General features: G+C 48.7%; 1 protein-coding gene across 2 annotated transcripts in view; it reads left to right on the forward strand.

Annotated features, from left to right (window-relative positions):
* The window catches only part of GRK5 (G protein-coupled receptor kinase 5), a 250,757-nt gene that overhangs the window by 48,106 nt on the left and 182,218 nt on the right, over positions 1-20,433 (forward strand). The gene's annotated exons all lie outside the window — the stretch shown is intronic.

Genomic DNA, 20,433 nt, shown 5'->3' on the forward strand with positions numbered 1-20,433 from the left:
TCTCTCTGGGCTCATTCTGTCTTTTATCCTTTCATAAAGGACTCCAGTAAAAGGATGAAGACCCAGCTTGAACGGGCTGGATCCCATCTCACTTGAAATAACCTAACCAAAAGGTCCCACCCAACAGGCCTCACAGAAATGGATGAAAAGAACATGGCATTTTCTGGGGTACATAACAGCGTCCATCCAGCACACTGGTCCTGCCTCCAGGCCTTGGTCTGAAGGTGGGGTTCATCAATCACCCACAAAGGCCTGGGTCCCAGCTGCCATCACTCCTGGAGGGATTTGGCTGGAAACAGAAGGGCCCTCACCTTGGTACTGAGTCCCTGCAGGCCCAGGGGGGCCACCCTTCTGGGGGGCTGGGAGGGCTGGTGATTGGACCAGGGTAGAACTGGGGGTTCTTGGCTGCAGGCCGATCATGAGTCTCTTACCTCATCCCAGACTCTTGCGGGCAAGTGTCCCTTTGTTCTCTAATAGAAACATAGAAACACGCCAGCCCCATTTCTAAACAAAGAGGGACTTTTCGCAGGAAGTCTGTAGACCTGACACATTCTCCTTGCTTGCTGTAGACCTGTTTGTCATCTGACAGTCGGGTGACTTGCTCAGGAACAATGGACAATCCTCGCGGCCTGCTTCCCGTGAGCAGGAAGAAGGGGTGCAGGTGGGTGTCCGGAGGCCCAATTCCCCAGGCACGGGATTTCCTGATGGCGCCCCGCAGCCTCTTGCTCTGCTCAGGGACCCTCTTGGCTACGGCCACTGTGACTGGCCTGACGTCAGCACCTGGGGACAGGCCCGTCTGAGAGCTTGGTACTCTGAGGCTGCAGAGGTGACAGGGCTGATGTCAACTACCGTCTCGAAGAGGCTCGCCAGCTCCAGGCCTGGGCGTCCTCAGGGCTGGTGGGACGGAGGAGGCCTGCCCCTCTCCGCTCTGCCGGCTGCCCCTTGGGCCCCCCTCCCTGGCCGTTTGGGCTCCACTCAGTGCCTTGAATGTGCGTTCACACATGCTGTTCCTTGTACCTGGAACCCTCCTGCTTCCTTCCCCTGGCCCCCATCTGGCCGAGTCATCTTCAGCCCTCAGGTTTGGGTGAGGCATCACCTTAGGGAGGTCAGCTGCCCACCCGAGGAGCTGGGCTCTTGCATATCACCCTCAGCCCCATATTTTTAAATCACAGCCCTCTGTCCATTTCTGTCTCTCACCCGAGTGTGGAATTGGGTGGTGTTGGTTTCCTGGTGGGTTGTCGGCCTGGTGTGCGCTGCCCTAGCCGAATGCCCACACCCACTGTCTGCCTCGTGGAGGGACCCCCAACCCCTGGCTGAATGCATGGGCTAGGTGGGGGGTGGGCTCTCTAGGGAGGTTTTCAGAGGTTTCTTCCACGAGGTTTGAGGTTAAGAGGGTTAAGCATGGCTTCTACAGGTAAGACAGTAGGCACTTTCCTTCTAGCACTGTGTCTGGTGTACTGCGTCACACTGAAAATCACCCCGTTCTCAAGAAGTCTAGGAAATTTCATCTGTGATTGGACAAATAGGTCTGCTGGGAGTTTTGGGTGGGGTGGATACAAATGTGGAATTTCAGCTCTACTAAGTCTCCCTTCCTCTACCTCGGATGAACGAGGCTGAAGCAAGGGGACAAGACACTGAAATGTCACAAGAAATTGTATTCATCCGAATCTTATCTTTGTTAGTCACGATGTCAGGGGTGCCTAGAAGTTCCTGAACAGTGGACAGGCCCCTGCAGGAGGCTCACGGCTCGCAGGGCTGTGCACCATGGTGAGGGATGGGGCATTTTCCAGAAACCCCGCCCAGGCCACCTGTGGGAGCCACGTCCTCCAGGCCCTCGGGGACGCTGAGAGGTGCCTGGATGGCCACGGCTCCTCTCAGATGCCTAACTGGCCTCTTTCCAGGCTCTTCCATCCCCTGAGCTGCCAACACAAGCAGAAGGTGATTTCCTTCTGCGTGGCCTCTCCCCTCCGGTCCTTGCTGTCTCAAGACTTGTTGAAACTGTGAGTTTTCATGGATTTTATTTGCCTGCGTGGACTTCTTTTGCTTGGTCATAGTAAACAGACATTCAGAATCCACAGAACTGTATGCTCGGCAGAGAGAACCTGAGGGCCTGTCCTGGCCACTGCACGGAGGCACCAGGCCTTAGGCCCGAAGACTTGACATGGTCCAGAACTTAGAAACGATTCCCGCTGTGACTGCTGGGCCCTTCTGTGCAGAGGTAACGTTGTTTGCTGCAGTGGTGGTGCTGGAACTTTGGGCGTCTCACTAGTTGGTGGGAAATAGATGTTTGAGAAGCGGGTCAGTGACAGAGTTGAGCACGTGGACCCCAGAGCTCCACTTCTTGGGATCAGGTCCCGGCTCACACCCGGTATTAGCAGTGGCCGCTTTGGGGACGGTGCTTACCAGGTACATGTCTGGGTCCTCATCTGGAAACAGTACCTGTGTCTTAGGGTTATAGTGAGGCTTCAAAGAGTTATTGTGACCCATTTTGCCAAGTGCGAGGTGCTCATGCAGGTTAGCGGAGATTCTTCTTTGTAGCTGGGCGCTGCCCCCACCCCCCCACCCAGTCTTATGGGAGGACCTTCCTGTGTTCCCATTTGACCCAGAGGGGAATCTGGCAGGCCTTCCCTGTTTCTGACTGCTGATGCTGCCGGAGTATACTATTCCAGGAATGGATTGGCTCTTGCAGAGGGGATTTATTAGGTTACAAGTTTACAGGTCTGAGACCTTAAAAATGTCCAAACTAAGGCATCCAGAGAAAGATACCTCGACTCTGAAGAAAAGGCCAATGTCATCCAGGGTTTCTCTGTCACATGGTGATATCTGCTGTCCTTTTCTCCCCACTTCTGGATTCAAACAGCTCTGACCCTCGTGCCTTTCTCTCTAAGCATCTGTGGCTCCTCACTTACTTCTCCAGGGCATTTCTGGGTTTCCTCTCTTAGCTTAGCATCTCCAAACGTTTGTCACCTGGTTCCATCTCTCTTCTATCTGTGTCAGCTTTCTCCAGGTTCTGGCTATTTCTGTGAGTCCTTGCTTTGCACCCAGGGTACTTCTTTTTCTTTTTTAATATTTTTATTGAGATATCTTTACACTCTATACAGTCCATCCATAGTATACAATCACTGGCTCACAATATCATCACATACTTGTATATTCATTGCCATGATCAGTTTTAGAACATTTGCATCACTCCAGAAAAAGAAGTAAAAAGACAAAAGAAAAAACCCATACATCCCATGCCACCTACCCCTCCCTCTCTTTGACTTCTAGTATTTCAATCTACCCCATTTTTTAAACATACCCCCCCATTATTTATTTAATTTTTGTCCCTTATTTGTTTTTACTCGTCTTTCCATACCCCGTAAAAGGAGCATCAGCCACAAGATTTTCACAATCACATGGTCACATTGTGAAAGCTATACAATCATCTTCAAGAATCAAGGCTAATGGAATACGATGTAACAGTTTTAGATAATTCCCACTAGCCACTTCAATATACCATAAACTAAAAAGAGATATCTTTTTTTAATGCATAAGAATAACCTCCAGGATAGCCTCTTAACTCTGCTTGAAGTTTCTCAGTCACTGAAAAACTATTTTGGTTCGTTTCTCTCTCCCTTCTTTTGGTCAAGAAGGCTTTCTCAGTCCCATGTTGCCACATCCCTGCTAATCCCTGGGAGTTATTTCCCTGGGAGCCAGGGAGATTTACCCCCCTAGGAGTCATGTCCCACTTAGCAGGGAGAGCAGTTAGTTCATCTGCCGAGCTGGCTTAGAGAGATTCTCTTAGAGAGAATATCAGTAATTCTCTAGATGCGGAAGTTGAATATTTCCTCCTTTCTCCCCTGTCCCCCTTGAGGACTTTGCAAATACTTCTTTATTCTTTGCCCAGATTATTTTGGGAGGTATTGGGGCATCACACTAACCTGTACAAACCAACAAGTTCTCACTCTGTATTCAAGATTCCATGTACTTATAGTATTCAATTAAACTGACCATACAAGTTAAGTTAGGGAATGTGCTATACAAAATATAAATTTTGCACCAAATAGACATTTCTCACTTTGGTCTCACATAGAAGTTGAAGTTTGAAAATATGGATGGTACCATCCTTTAGCCTGTATTTTGATTTACCTTAGTCCTATCCAGATCAGCTTCATTCATATCTCTAGTCGAAGTCTGATCACTTTTTCAGCTTTGTAAATAGTTGCTGCGTGGGGTACTGCTGACTTTCATAGCTTCAGAGGTTTAACTCTGAGTCTCAGGTGTCAAATAAATACCTGGAGTTCCAGGGAACAACCAGGTTATACACAAATAGCTCAGCATCTCAGAATGGAGAAGTAACAGTTACAGCTCACCTGGGGTGTTTCTCCATCTCCAGATGCCTGTGTCTAAGCTTTCTCCAAAACGTTTCCTTCTAAAGGATTCCAGTAAACTAATTAAGACCCATCTTGAATGGGCAGGGTCACATCGTTATCTAATTAAAAGATCCCATCATTGGGTGGGTCACATCTCCATGAAAACAACCTAATCAAAAGGTCCAACTCACACAGTAGGTCTCCCCCACAAGGTTGGATTAGGATTAAAAAGAGCGTGGCTTTTCTGGGGTTCTTGACAGTTTCAAGGCAGTGCATTCTCCACAGGCTGATGCGATCCTCCGGGATGTCACAGTGCTGCTTCCTTGGACCTGAACGTCCACCTGGCCCAGTACCCGGTGGCAGCTGTAAAGGGTGGTGGCTCCGGGCACTGGCCTGGAATCACATGCACCTAGGTTTGCTCCCTGCTCCTGCTCTCACCCTCTGTGTGTCTCTGAGCTCATGAGTTCCCACTTCCCCAGGGTGCTGTGCGTGTCGCCCAAGCTGCTGTCTGCAAGGCGCTTTGGTGGGGCCACACGGAGCAGGCACCCTGTGGAGGGTTGCCCTCAGTTCTGAGCTGCATCTGAATAGGTATCCTTAGAAAGGGCTTTGGTAATAAAAGGGACTCTGGAGGAAACCGGAGTGGCAAAGGCTGTCCCTGGAGACAGATTCCCATAAGATCGGGGTTCTCCCTCGGCAGGGAGGCGGAATCCGTCACCGATGACCTTCAGAGCCCCTTCCCACACCCTAAAATTCCTCTACAAAATTAAAGATGATATTCCCCTTCAAGGTTATGTACACAGCAGTCCCTGTACCCCGGGGCCTGATGAAGGCTAAACTGAGAATCGCTTTAGCCTTGAGTGGCCCAATTGGAAAGGAGATTACAGGGCAACAGGGGGAGACTGATTTCCACGGGGGGCCTTGGCATTCCAGCTAATGCAGACGCCTGCTGGCACCTGTTCCAAGGCTGGTCGTGGTGGGGCCATGGCTGGCACTGGTGACATACTGGGCACTTTAATGAGGTCTCTTCCCAGTGGCTCCTTTGTGGGATTTTGCTGCCTGCCTAGGTGTAGCAGGTTATAAATATCAAAAAATGGTGCAGATTCCACAAGACCATGGTTTTAAGCACATGCATCCATGGTTGATACATGGTGGCCATTCATTGGTGGTTGTGGCCGGGTGCCAGCCTCCGGAGTTCCAGAGCCAGGCTTTCCCAAGTGGGCCCACGCAAGGTGCCCGAGGCCTTGGAACCCTCAGACCACAGGGGTAGTGGGCTATGTCTCTGACCTATGGGCCAATGTTTTGTCCCCAGCATTTGTTCTCATTGGCCACTGTGGCAGTTTGAAACTGTTGTGTACCCCCAAAAAGCCATGTTCTATAGTCCACATTCAGTATTGTTGGGTGGGATCTTTTTGATTGTTTTCATGGAGATGTGATCCACCCAGTTGTGGATTGGACCTTTTGATTAGATGGTTTCCATGGAGATGTGTCTCCACCCATTCAAGGTGGGGTTGTTTACTGGAGCCCTTTAAGAGGTACCATTTTGGAAAAAGCGTGAGAGCCGACACAGCCAGAGACCTTTGGCGATGCAGAAAGAAAACACCTCTGGGGAAGCCATTTGAAGAAGCCAGTAGAGAAAGCTAGCAGATTTCACCATGTGCCTTCACAGCTGAGACAAACCCCACCTTTGGCCCTTTCTTTGGAGTTAAAATATATTTCTCTGGATGCCTTAGTTTGGACATTTCTATGGCCTTAGAACTGTAAACTTGCAACTTAATAAATTCCCTTTTAAAAAGCCATTCCATTTCTGGTATATTGCATTCTGGCAGCTTTAGCAAATGCAAACAGCCACCTACTTTTTTTCTCTTTATATTTAATAGACTTTATTATTTAGAGTGGTTTTAGGTTTACAGAAAAATTGTGCAGAAAGTACAGGAAGTTCCCATATATACCCTCCTCCCTTCCCCCAGTTTCCCTTATTATTAGATCTTGCATTAGTGGGTACGTTTGTTGCAATTGATGAAGCCATACTGATACACGATTAGTAACTCAAGTCCGTAGTTTACATTAGGATTCCCACTTTGCATTGTACTTTGTGTGGGTTTTGATGAATGCATAATATCATGTACCCACCCTTATACTATCATACAGAATTGTTTTCACTGCCCTAAAATTGTGCTCCACCTGTTCATCCCTCTTCTCCCTCTCCCTGCAAACACTGATCTTTTTACTGCCTCTATAGTTTTACCTTTTCCAGAATGTCATAACATAGGAATCACAGAATATGTAGCCTTTTCAGATTGGCTTAATTCCCCTAGGCTTTGCCCTTTGGCTGTCTACTTTTCAACCCTGATTTTGGGATTTGTTTGGTGTTGGGGAAGTGGCTGAGTCCTATGCTTAGGATTTTCGCCGGTGGCACCATTCAAATTTTTAGGCAACCTTCCTATGTATTCCCTTTTCTTCAGCTCATTAGAGCTGGGTTTAGGTCATAAGTGAACGAGCCCCTCGGTGGGTGGTTTGAAGCAAAACTGGAGTGGCTCCTGGTGCCTTTTGGAGGGGCTCTGGAGCCTGGTCTGGCATTCTGAGTACAGCTCTGACTCAGCGAGAGGGGAGGGCAGGGGTTTCCCTTGTTGCACATAAACACAACCCACACTTTATCTTTGAGATGTCTGACCCTGACAAGACTGGAAAATAGGAGCTAGTAAGTGATAAACGTTCGAAGGAAAAAACACACCAGCAGGAGACGTGTGGAGAGAGTCCAGGCATAACTTGTTTTTGGCTTCTGTGGGGCCCTTATCCACATTTCCTTCTGAGGTCCTTAAGCTCCAGGTGATCAGACACACACTGGTGGTATCTGGATTGTCAGAAACCTGGGAAGCTCAGGAGAGTTCTCTTTTCGTGGCTGTTCCTAGGTGAATCTCTTTTGTTCCTGGCACCTAAGTGTCCTTGAAATGCAGGTTGTTATTTCCCTCTCTGGACTGTTGAATATAGGGCAGGCATGGGGGTGCATTTTTGCTTGGTAAATGAAGTTACAGTTTTAGTTTTCCGTCTCCCCTTGGTTGATGGGCTTTTTGGGAGCACTCTGGGGACTGGGTCAGCAACAGCAACGACCCCGGTGGAGAGTCAGCACCCAAGGATTCCAGCCTCCACTCCAGCCCTCCCTGGGTGGCTTTGGGCAGATCTCCTGGCCTCTGTGGGCTGCACGTTCCTATAGTTAGCAAGGAAGTTGCTGTGAAAGGCCCTTTTCATTTTAAATTTATTGCAGAGAGGAATATGGCAAAGTGGTTAGGATCTTGGAATTTGAATCTGGGTTCAGTTTCCTCACCTGTGAAATGGGTCTAATGATAGGCCCTTCCTCCCTGGTTGGGGAAGATTAAATGAAAGTGCAGATGCAAGAGCATAGTTCCTGATATATTGGTAGGGCTCAGCAGATGGTAGCGCTTATTGTCACCATCCTTTTTATGGGGTGACCCTAAGTCAGAGGGGTGCACTTTTCGAAACCCGATGTTCCTGACTGTTGCTGCAGTTGCAGCCTGGATAACCACCCCAAGCAACCATAGGAGGACACACAGCGGATGAGTGCCTTTGGGTTCTTTTCTCCGAGCAGTGACCTGGCCCTGACCTGTTAGAAAGAGGATCAGGGCAGCCGGGATAAGGACCACCTGGGCTCTTGGAAACTGGGTAGAGTGGGAAGGCTGCAGGTGAAAAGCACAGATGCATTACCACTTCCTGGAGACAGCCAGTCCTTTCACTTTCACATTCTATTTACTTAAACTTTACTGCGAAGGAGACGTGATTCAGGGCAAGAAAAACATACGGCAAACCCTTTATTTCTGATGATGAGTGATGACCTTTGGAACTGGGGTTGAGTCTGAATTCACCAATGCAGAATATTTTTACTGCAGTGGTTTTAAAGTCACGGCATGCTGTGCTTTCGGCCCTGCTGCTTCTGAATGGTGACCCCAGTGAGATGCAAGGTATTAGATGATGCCTTTGGAGGGCATTCGGAAATTAATTGGAATAAAAGTGCAACTTTTTGGGGGGAGGTATACGCGTGTGCAAAAATGAGTGTAGACAGTGTTCTGAACCCAACATAAGGCAGGGAAGGAGGAAGCTGCATGGAGTTTGGGGACCATCTTACTGGGCTGCACTAAAGAAGCAGACTGGATTGCAGTCTTCCACAGCTGCCTCAACCCTGCAGTAGGCTGAGAGCATTCCACTGCTTGGGGTTTACTGAAGGCCGTGGTGTTTTTCTTCCTCCATTTGTCCCATGAAAGTTCCACGTACATTTTAGCCCTAGACATGGCAAATGCTGGGCTTTTGCTGGAAGGGCATGCAGTTCAGATCCAGGATACTGCCTGGGTCTGAGTTTTTAAAGTGAAGCCAGAGTGTTTTGGTTTTCTTGAGGTCACATTTAAACTTGACCCTGAGATGAGTCAAAGTCAGAGGAGACTTTTGAGAGGATGAAGTTCAGTCCCGTTATTTTACATCTGAGGAAACCAAGGCTCAGAGAGGGCTAGTAGAGAGTCCAACAGCATACAGTGATTTAAGGGCAAGGTGGGTCTGTGGCTTGTTGCAGTTCACAGGTGCAGTGATGAATTATGATAATCTTATTCATTGCTTATGTACTAATTTATAGTGGCAAATGAGGTCTGTATCTTATAAATTCCTGTGTTTTAAAAAAAATAAATATAACTTAGTCACATTGCAGAAATCGTTCTACAAGAAGCAAAACAACCCCTACGTCCACCAACCTAGCACTACCAATCACTAGCATTTGAGCATATTTATTTCCTGCCGTGTGTGTGTGTGTGTGTGTGTGTGTGTGTGTGCATGAGCATGTGAGTGAGAGAGAGAAAGACCACAAATAAAATATACAAACAGAATTAACTGGAATCATGGCAGACCTGCCATTTACTCTGGCTTTTTTGGATAAGGTCACAGTAACCTCAAAGACACCCTGCACGTTTCCATTTCTTATCCTTGGGACCTGGGGAAATGTATGGTTCCTTGGCCAAACCTCTGGATCATATGACAGGTTTTAGCTTGATCTAGTGAACAGGTTTTTAAAAGTGAAGAACTTAGCGGTGATGGTTCCGGAAGGCTGCCCACCAGTGGGTGCCCAGCAAGCTTGCTGGACCCTTGTGGCGGCACTGTAGCGCATTGTGTATGTGTGGGTTCCACCACCTGAATCCACAAGAGACACCCCCTGGGGGTTGCAGAGACCCAACAACTGGCTGACTGTGTGACTTTTTCACCTCCCAACGGATCTCCAAAATAGTTCTGGAAAGGTATGAAGGGATTTCCAGATGTCAAAATAAAAAAAATAATGATGGGTGCATGCTTGCCAAAGAGGGATAATTGACAATGTTGAGAAATGTTTCTAGTTTATATTCCATAAACTACTAGAAGTAGCAAGTGGGAGGGGGCTGCCATGGCTGGTCCTCACCACTCTGCACAGAGAAGGCCTGCACCCCCCTCCATTCTCTGGCCCCTGTAACAACCCTGCCCCCAATACTGCCTTATACCTATGACCTCCACTCTCCAAGAATCTGGATTCTTTCCACACTGCTTTATTGAAGTAGAATTGACAGACAATAAACTTTAAGCAAATATTTAAGTATATAATTTGAGAAGTGTGATCATAAGCACACACCTTTGAAACCATCAACACAATCAAATTAGTGAACATACCTGTCATCCCTAAAAGTTTCCTTGTGCGCCTTTATGATCTCTCCTTTCCATCCCTCCTTGCTCTCCTACACCCCAAGCAACCGTTGGTCCTGCTTTCTGTCGCAAAAGATTAGTTTTCACTTTCTAGAGCTTTATATAAAAGGAATCATGCAATATATTTTCTTTTTCCCCCTGGCTTCTTTCACTCAGCATAATGATTTTGAGATTCAACCATGTTGTTCACATATCAATATTTTATTCCTTTTTATTGATGAGTAGTGTTCCATTATACAGACATGACCAACATTTTTTTTAATCCATTCATCTGCTTGGACATTTGGGCTGTTTCCAGCTTTTGCTATTACAAATAAAGTTGCTTTGAACATTTGTGTTTGAATCCTTCTACGGACATGTATTTCCTTTTCTCTTGAGCAAATGCCTAGTAGTGGAATGGCTGGATCGTATGGGAGGTATAGGCTTAGTTTTTAAAGAGATTGACAAGCTGTCTTCCAAAGTGGTTTTACAATGGCACAGGAACTTATATTTTAAAATGAGCTTCCTCAGCTAATCTCCTATTGTCACTTCCTTCCTGAGATACCCTAATGGCTCTCAGTGGCAGGTCTTGTGAGTCAATCTCTTCCACCTGGTCTCTTAGGGCCGGTGTGGCCTTGCTTGGGGGTGCTGGAGAAGAGGGACAGCTCGGATTTTCTGTCCACACCCGCCTTCAGCCACCCAAGGCCATGGCAGATGCACTGACTTTTTCTAGGGCTGGCCAGTCCTGTGGCAGGGAACTGCCATATCCAGTGCCAAAGTGTCCCTCATGGAGGTCTGAAAGTGACAGACAACTCCTGTGGCCCCCTTGTGAAAGCTTGGGTGCCTTAGGGCTCATTTCTGGGCTGACCACTGGATTGACATGGGCTCACTGAGGAGGCCAGCTGGAATTTGATCTGTCAGACGGTGTGGCTCAGAGCTCCTTTCCCCCCTCTTCCTCTTCTCCTTCCTCCAGACTTTCAACCCATCGTTCAACATTTATTGTGCCCTATTATGAGTTCTCTTGAACTGCTGTAACCGATTGGGTTACAACTGGGCGGCTTGCAACAGCAGAAATTGATTCAGTTCAGCCTCACAGTTCTGGAGGCTGCAAGTTTGAAACCAAGACGTCAGCAGAGGTGGTTCCTTCTGGAGACGCTGAGGGAGTCTGTTCCAGGCCTGTCTCCCAGCTTCTGATGGCTCCAGGCAATCCTTGGAGTTCCTTGGCTTGCAGCTGCACCCTTCCTCTCGCTGCCTCAGTTGTCACATGACATTCTCTCCATGCGTCTCTGTGTCCCTGACTTCATATGGCCTTCTTATAAGGACACAAGTCATTGGATTTAGGACCCACCCTCAACCAGCGTGGTCTCCTCCTAACTTGATTCCATCTGCAAAGACCCTATTTCCACATAAGGTTACATTTGCAGATTCTAGGAGTTAGGACTTCATATCTTTTGGGGGTATGTTATTTACCATAACAGATACTAAGCCCTGAGCTACGTGCTTGGGTTAAGAAGAGATCTGCGTAGTTCCCTCTCTTGTTAGAGCTCAGCATCTCTCATGGGGAGAGGAGTATCAGATTTTCTGGTGAAAGAAGGGGGTGGCTCGGAGTCACTGGTGGGAGGTGGGCTGGTTTGGGCAGTCTCGATGTCGATGCCTCTGATAACAGCAGGGGCGTCTCCATCCCCGCCTGTGGAACAACCTTCAGTGGGAGCCAGAGTTCTTGCAGAATGAGCAGGGCTGGCCCGTGGCCCCTTGGCATTCAGTGGTGAGGGCCAGCCCCAGCCCTGCGGGGTGAGAAGGAGGCAGGGGTTTGTGTTCTAGGCCGTGTGCCAGTGTCGATGCACGTCAGTAACTGCTTGGCATGTCAGCAGGTGCTCTTGGGAAAAACTCATGCCATTTTCCAGGGGGCAGGAGGCATTTTCCAGGAGGTAGAAGGGAAGCGTGTGGGAAGTGGAGCAGCCTCAGGAAAAGTGTGAAGTCTTTGTTCTGTTACTGGAGATTGCGCACAGCCCCAGGTCATGGGGAAAAGGAGGGGGCCCGTGACTCCCACGACCTGGCTGCACTGGACATTTTGAACCCATGGCCTGTCTTTGCACCTGGATTCTTGCTGACCTGAACCCCTCAAGCCCGGGGCCCAGGGCATCATGTGTGGGCCAGGCAGGAAAAGCCCCAACTGCAAGAGGCAGGAGAAAAATCACCTCCATGGCACCCGGATGTTGGCGGCATGAGAATCTTTAACGCTCAGAGATTTTTCTCTGTCTGTGCAGTATAACTGCGGTCACATGAAAAGCTACTTAAAAAAATGACTAGATATAATTTAGTAAAATGGATTATTCCAAGCGTGCTTTGCCTGAGTGTTAACAGTTCAGTTAGCACTAGAACACATATAAAATCAGTTGTCTGGGCCTGTTTGCTTGTTGCCTACAGCTCGCAAATGGGGGCTTTTCTCGTTGGCTTCATCGCCCGCAGGCACTAGCTCTCTCCAGCCTGCCAACAAAAGTGATTTTAACAGCTCTGGTCTGCTATGGGCAGCTCTCCAGTTCTAGCTGCCTTTGCAAGTTTATATCTCTTTTTTGGTTCTTTAGCTATTATTTTAGGGCCCCCAGGAAGGTGTGGAAATAAACGCATTATGTTCGGTTCCACCATGTTTACCAGGAAGTGCCTGAGTCTCTCTGGGTGCTGGGTGCTGGGTGGAGTATCCTCTTTTCCTGATGATCAGGGCTTCTTAACAGAATGCTTTGGAGGCCATGAGTTCCCATCACCTGCGGGGCAGAGCCCCTTCTGCTATGTCTTAAATTTTGGGCTTTTTGCATCCTGGCCCCCCTTCAAGGATCTGTTCCCACCGGACTGACTTGCCACGATGTCCTGCCTCCGTGCTTGGCTCGGGTCACTTCTCTCACCTGGAACATTCTGTTCAAACCTTCTCACCCATCTAGTCAAATCCTGCCTCCACCACCCCCACTGGAAATACTCGCCCCTCCCTTCCGTTCCCAAGGCATTTCTTGCCAGCCGGGCTCCTGAGAGCCCTGATCCTAAATTGCCTAGGGTTGGTAATCTCTTCTCTGAACACTCTGCTCCTCTCTTCTTGCTTTGTAACTCTTCTGCTGGATTGCAAGCACCCAGAGGCAATGACGGATGATTCATTTTGGCCTTGACAGTGCCTGGCTCGCCCTGGGTGCTTCCAACGCAGTTGCCCGGGACTCTGCCCAGCGCGAATGCAAGCTGCTGTTCTCCAGGCAGCTGCCCCCACCCCATGGTGGCATCCTCCTCACGGGGAAAGATCTGACTTGCTTCTGGTATTAGCACGGCCGAGCCTCTGAGGCTGGCAGGTTTCCTTGTGCTTCCAGGGTGGTGATTGGCCGCCTCTCCTCCTGGGCCTCTGCCCATTTGGAGGTGTGCCCTCAAGCGCGGCCATCTCTGAACCAGGCCAGCAGGTCATTCAGTCCCCCAAGGCGGCTGAGAAGCCTGACCCAACACTGCCACTGAGAACTAGAGACGAAGAGGCAGGCAGCCATTTACCAAGTTTTGGAGATAGATTCAGTGGAGACTAAGCCTCTTATTTGTAAGAAGTTGTCTTGTGGCACAGAAAACAGCTTGAGGAGCCAGTCACCCAAGCTCAAAACCCAAGAGTCAATCTCTTGAGCTCATCCTACTTCCTATCAACGCTCTTATATATCTGTCCATTTCTCTCCCTCTGCCTTGGCCCATGTCCTTTGCCTAGATGATGGCCATAGCTTCTGACGTAGTCTCTCCACCTCAAGTTTGTCTCCTTCCAATCTGCCTTTTTACACGGCACTATCCTTCTCGACCTCAGAGAGCTGGAGCACTCCTATCTCATTGCCAGGCCATTCCCACTAGTGCATCAGGCTGCAGCGTAGGATCCCTCCCTGGGGGACACTTCTTGAGCCCGGCTTTGTTGTTCCCCACTCTTGTACTCTTGTGTCTCTTCATCACCCACCCTCACCATGCAGCATGATGATGGTCTGTTTTCACAGTCTGTCTCCTTCTCTCCAGCCTGGCTGTGCTGTGAGGGCAGGAACCCTGTCCTGTCTTGTACCACTGTGTCCCCTGCACCAGGTCACAGGTGGCTGGAGAGATGTGTGCAGGATTGAATGGACTGATGGCAATAGACTGAGGCCCCTTGGGTCCAGATTTGCTCACCTGCAGCGTGGAAGGTTGGCCCAGGTGGTATCAGAGGCCCTCACTTTTGCCTTCATTGGCTGAGCTCAGAGCTGAGTGGAGGGGGAGAACCTGGGAGTTGACGGGTGGGGTTCAGAGATGGTGGAGGCTTGGAGACTTTCTAGAAGCCTTGGAACAGCTTTTCTCTCTCTCTCTCTCTCTCTCTTTTTTTCATTCTTCAGCTAAGACAGAAGAGATGCTTTATTATACATGTGTTTCATTGGGCCACAACTGAGAACAGAACTAGTCCTCAATGTCACAGTTCCAGGGCAAAGAACCAAGAGGGATTGCTTTGGTATGAGCAATCAGTCTTTGCAGAAGTTGGACAATGTTGGAAGTTTTGGATCCATTGAGAGAGAAGTTTTAGACAGTAGCCTCCTGCAGTCAACAACTTGTATCAGCACCTTTGGCCTCTGGCATTCTATATTTCTGTTCCCCTGGTCTCCATGGGTACAACACACTAATGGTCTACTTGGACCTCTGCCTCATCTTTCTTCTTTTGTGTGACAGCCTGCACATTTGCTTCTTCCTCCACTTGGCTTTCATGGCATGGAAGTTTCCAACAAGATGGTGCTAGGGCTGAAGAGCTACTTTTCTCTTGAGCAGCATGTGTCTGGTCTAAAAGGCAGATTCATGTAAGAAGGCAGGTCCACTGAGGCCAGGAGGGGTGGCCAGGATTCCAGTTAGCTTGGTGGGATTAAACCAGGCTGCTGACCCAAGTCTAGCCCCTCCTCTGGGCCTGGATGGTCACCAGTGCCCACTGGAGACTGGTCCTTCTGCAAAGGTGGAACCCATCTAGGGGCCTCTCTAAGAGGTTTGGTCTGCTTCTGCATTTTTGTTTTGTTTTGAGGCTCCCACAAGAAGATTGCAAGCATTATGGTGTTTTAAACTATTTAACTTTATCAAAATGATTCTTTTTAAACAAAAACCACATAATTTTTCTAGCCACAAGGTAAATACAGGATTTATAAAACATACTAATAAGTGGTGTGCCCCAGGCAGGATGGACCTGTGATGTGTCCCCATTCCCACGGCTGAACGCAAATGTAAAGCTTCTGACGCTTATGGGAATGTGAGGCGGAGACCTCCACACCCCAGGGCCTTAAGGTCCCTTCCCAAGGCTAGAGGGGAGGGAGCATCCCACACAGACACACACATTCCTGGGGCTGTGAGTTGCCTGGGTTCAGGAGTGTGGCTGCCCCTGTGTTCCCTGCCCACCTGTTGATGATGCCTGGGGTCCAGGACACAACTGAAAGAACCCTGGCCAGCTTGTTATTGGGGTGAAATGAGCTGTGGTTTGGGAAAGGGCCTGCTGCATTTGGGCCGGACTGAACTTATGGTTTCCTGTTCAATAGGATCCCAGAGTCTCAAGGTCTGAGCTTGTGCAAGTTCCCTCCCAGCTCTCGCAGACAGACAGCAGACAGACAATGAGTCGTTCCCCACCCCCCACCGCCCCCGCCCTCCTCCTGCCCTGCCAGCAGGACCTGTTCCTTCTGCGACCTCAGGCTGAGCACAGAGCCTGGGATGTAATGCGGAGATCAGTGAATATTTGTTGAATGAATAATAGCAGCCATCATTTAATGATTGCCAGGAACTGTGATGACAGTGCTACTCTGTGGGATTTCCTCGAATCGTCCCACTGGTTCCTGGTGGTGGGTACATGTATCCTGCAGGTGCCGAGTAGGATGCCAGAGCACAGCCTAGGGACAGGAATCTGCCTGACATCAAGCAGCTCGAAAATGCAGGAGCTGAGGCTTGGACGCGGATTGCATCAGGGCTGCCGTGTAGACTGGCACCGTCCCATAGAAATATAGCGTGAGTCTCGTGTGCAGTTTAAAGTTTTCGAGTAGCCACATTAAGAAAAAGCAAAAAAGATGCAGCTGAACTTATTTTAATAATAGATCTAAAAATAATCATTTTAGTTTTTTTAAATATATAAATGGCCTCCCCGTGGGCCGAGGGAGACATGAGGTACTGGTGGGACGGAATAATACATAACAGGTCAAGTGATGGAAAATTATTCAGTCATAAAAAATGAGGTACAGGTACATGCTACGTATGACATGAACGAAGCTAGAAAACCCCATGCCAAGCAAAGGAATGCAGACCCAAAAGGGTAGACATTGTTTGTTTTCACTTACATGAAATATCTAGATCAAACAAATCCATAGAGATCGAAAGTAGATTAGAGGTTGGGAAGGGCTGGGAGAGGGATATTAGAGAGTTTGTTTAATGGGGACAGAGTGTTGACTGGGGGTGATGAAGAAGTTTTGGTAAGGGACAGTGGTGATGGCAGTGCACCGTTATAGATGTGATCATTAACACTGAGAGATACACTTGAAAATGGTTAAAATGGCCAATTTTATGTGATATATATGTTTCCAGACAAAAAAAAATGTAAATAAATAAATTTTAAAAAGAAGCAGATGGCATAATAGGCCCAAAGCATTTTGATTTAGCTCCTAAAGGCACCTGCTGGGCCCCTCCCCCGGTGTGAGAGCTGGTCAAGAGCTACCCCCCACCCCCACCTTGTCGCTTTTGTCCAAAGGCTATTGCAAAACTCCCCGAGCACAGAACAGATTCGATGTGTTCTTGGGAAAAGGTTATGAGGTTTCCTACATAACAGGAGAGGCGGGCTCAGAGCTGGTCCCGGGTGTGAAGCCATCAGGCTCATGTGGGCCGAAGCATCTCAGAGCACCTTGGACTTGAGGGGGGTGGGGGTGCGGGGGGGTGGCAGTGAGGGACTGGTGCGCCACCATCTTGATTCCTGTGTTGGGGGTGAGAGCAAGGAATCTGTGGCCTCTCCTGATCCAGATCATGATTTTTGAAAAGCAAGTTAGGGTTTGGAGCAACTATATCTGACCATGGAAAGTTTTCCGGTGTGATGGCTTGATTTATGCCACTGGAAACATTTTTATACTGAGGATCATCCATCGGCCAAACAAGCACGTCGTCCAGAGGTCCAGCAGGGAGGACTGGTGCTGGGCTGGGGAGAGGCCCTGACCAGTGACTTCACTGGCAGGTGGATAAGACTTGTGAAAATCCTGGGCACTGTTCTTAAAATCTCGCACTGTGGCACAGGAATAGAGGTGGTGGCAGGCAACATTTTTTAACATTGAAGAAAACCCAACTGGATGGGCAATGCCTTCCTGACAAAAAGGGGGAAAAGAATTGTAACAAATGAAGTATCAGTGGCTGAGAGAGTTCAAACGGACTTGAGAGGCTACTCTGGAGGTCACCGTTACTCAAGCTTCAGCTAGATATTGCTATTATGATGGTTTGCCAAGCCAAACAAAAACATCCCTGCCAACCCTAAAGAACACCTAGGGCTTTATCTGAGCTTCTACAAGGTTCTATGCACTATGATAACTCCAGAAACCTACAACATCCAGATGGGTTCCTAGGCCAGATAGGTCCTGAAACCCAAAGGCGTCAGCCTCTCCAGAACCTCAACTAGTTCCATCTCCGTATCCCATATTACTGACAGCCCCTTCTAACATGAAAACGTGAGAATGGGCATAGCCCAAACACCCGTAAAGATTGGGAGAAGGATCAAAGGAGAAGGAGGAGTTTTAACAGAGAAGGTAGGACTTAGCAAATGAGTATGACTGCTGAATCATTATACTGATATTTCTTTTAGTCTCTAGGGTCTTGGAGCAGCTAGAAGGAAAAACCTAAAGTTGTGAAACTGTAACCCATACAGAACTCTATAATCTGTTCTGTAACAAATTGTTGCTGTGTGCTTTGAAATGTATTGCTTTTCTATCTAATATATGTATGTTATTTTTCACAATGACAAAATTAAATAAGAACAAAGTCCAACTGTTTGATAAAGGTCACATCTGCTGGGCAGCAGGTGAAAAGTAGAAGGTGGGGCGGGCCACGGTGGCTCAGTAGGCAGAGTTTTCACCTGCCACGCCGGAGACCCGGGTTCAATTCCCGGTGCCTGCCCATGTAAAAAAAAAAAAAAAAGTGGAAGGTGCTGGAGTCCCTGGGGCTAGGGCAGGGTAGACAACCGGTCCCAGGATCCAAGTTCAAGTGGCACTGGAGCGCCTTCCAGTGTGCAGCTCAGAGTCGGAGCCCAACTTCCCCAAGTGCAACCAGCGATGGTGGTAAAGCTCCCTACTTTTCTTGAAATCTCAGCTGAGATGAAATCAAAGCCCCCCACAAATCCATCCAGGGGGATATTATTTTTATTAACCCCACTGTGCATATTTTTGTTTATTTTTATTTACTCTACAGATTAGGGCAGAGAATTGTTTTATCAGAATTTTAAAAGCGTGTCCTTATGAAAAATTTCAACATGTTCCGAAATAGTGAGGACAGTATAATGAACCCCACATGCCCCTCAGTCAGCTTAAACCATATTTAACATTTCATCAGCGTGATTTTTAGCTCACTTGCTAATTAATTGAGTCCATAACACGTTGTCAGTCCTTCGAAGTAAAAATTCACTGGATGAAATTACCATGAAATCTGCCCCTGTGTTTGGATGATTATTTACCCGAGATATTTGGGTGTGGTGGGCAGCAATAGCAAGGGAGCTGGGAAGGCACCATCTCCCATCATTTCAACCCATCAGGTGGGCGCCCCTTGGCAGTGGCCACTGTGGGGAACGGTCACCCATCGGCTTGCTGTGTGCTTTTGTGGGAATGGAGGGGACAATGCAGGTTGAATGGGCCTGCTTTCCTTCCTTTCATGATTGGGCTGTAAGCACATTTGTATGAAATTCAGGCTGCTTAACCTGAGAGTCATTTTCTTGCCTATAAAATGGGATTGTGATGCTATTTGGCCAGATTTACTCCGGGGTGGTTGTGAGGCTTGGGTGTCAGCTCCAGGGGACAGCCTGTCTGTCCTGTTTACTAATCTGACCCCTGTGAGCACGTAAGAAATGCTCAATAAATTTTATGTTGAAGAATAGGATGGAGGGAGGAAGGAACAAAGGGAGAAGAGAGGAAATAAGGAAAAGCTACCTCTGTCTATTAATAATTCGTCACCAGTGTCTGATTTCAGGACACAGAGATGTCATTAGAAGGTCTCCAAGAGGCTTGTGATCCCTTCTCTACTTTTTCTTCCTGTAGAAATTTGGTTCCTATAGCTGAGGCTCAGATCAAATCATGTTTCTTCTTATAAAAGGTTTTGGACTTTTCATGGCAAAATTCGTAACTGCCTCCTCTGTCCTCCCACACTATGCCGTCACACCTGTGTTAGAGAAAGGGAGGCAGACGGGATGATATTCGCTCAGATTTATCCATTACCAGTGACATGCTGGTCTCCTGACTTGCGCCTGCAAGGCTGGGCTTACCAGCTGCACTTCCCCGCTGAGGTCAGAGGTTCAGAGAGGAAAGGTGACTTGCCCAGGTTGATGCAGTACCGAGATTGAAACCGAGCCTTGTCAGGTCCCAAAGGCCCTGCTCACAGCTCTACTTTGCACTGCTACTCTTTGGCGCTTTGTAATCCTTTGCTTCTGGTTCCCCTTCTCCCGGCTGAGTGGTCCTCACAGGTAGGGACAGGGCCCAGGCCTGTGCCCCCTGCCCCCAGGTGAGCCCGGAGCTGGGCATGCAGGAGGGGTACAGTAATCTAATGGAGACACAGCTCTGCAGGGCTGGCCACACGGTGCACTGGTTATGGACAGCTGTGTGTGTCTGTTCCCCTCTTCACCCCCACTACCTGCAGAGCCCCTCCAGGAGTTCATGAGTTCAAAAAGGTTGGCCGAAGGGGACTCTGAGCTCTGAATGTTAACCCCAAGGGATTAGGTCCTCGTTTGCCTCACAGTAGTTCCAGTGCTTAGGACAGGGTCTAGCAAATTGTAGGTGCTTAATAAATGTGAATTGAATGAACTGAATGACCTGGGAGTCCTGCTTTCCCACCTTCCCAGGGGTGGGCTTTGTTGTGCTAAGAGGTATGTGGGCCAAGCCAAGGGACTGCCCAGTGCTGCCCTGCAGCCTGCGTGGACAGCAGCTCCCCTGCCCCTCATGTGTTCCTAGAGTCACCTTGCCACCAATGCAGCTTCTGTGGCCACCACCCTGGCTGGAGTGCATCCCCACCGGAAAATCACCTTTCAGTAGAGACCAGCAGGCACAAGCACTCACTGCCCCACGGCTGTTTCCCAGGCCAGAGGGCTGGACACTCGTCTCCCGGGTGGCTGGTGACCTGGCCATCTGGAGAAGGACGCGGTGTCCGAGCTAATAATCCC

The sequence above is a fragment of the Tamandua tetradactyla genome, chromosome 13 (assembly GCF_023851605.1).
Source record: "Tamandua tetradactyla isolate mTamTet1 chromosome 13, mTamTet1.pri, whole genome shotgun sequence".
NCBI classification, from domain to species: Eukaryota; Metazoa; Chordata; class Mammalia; order Pilosa; family Myrmecophagidae; genus Tamandua; species Tamandua tetradactyla.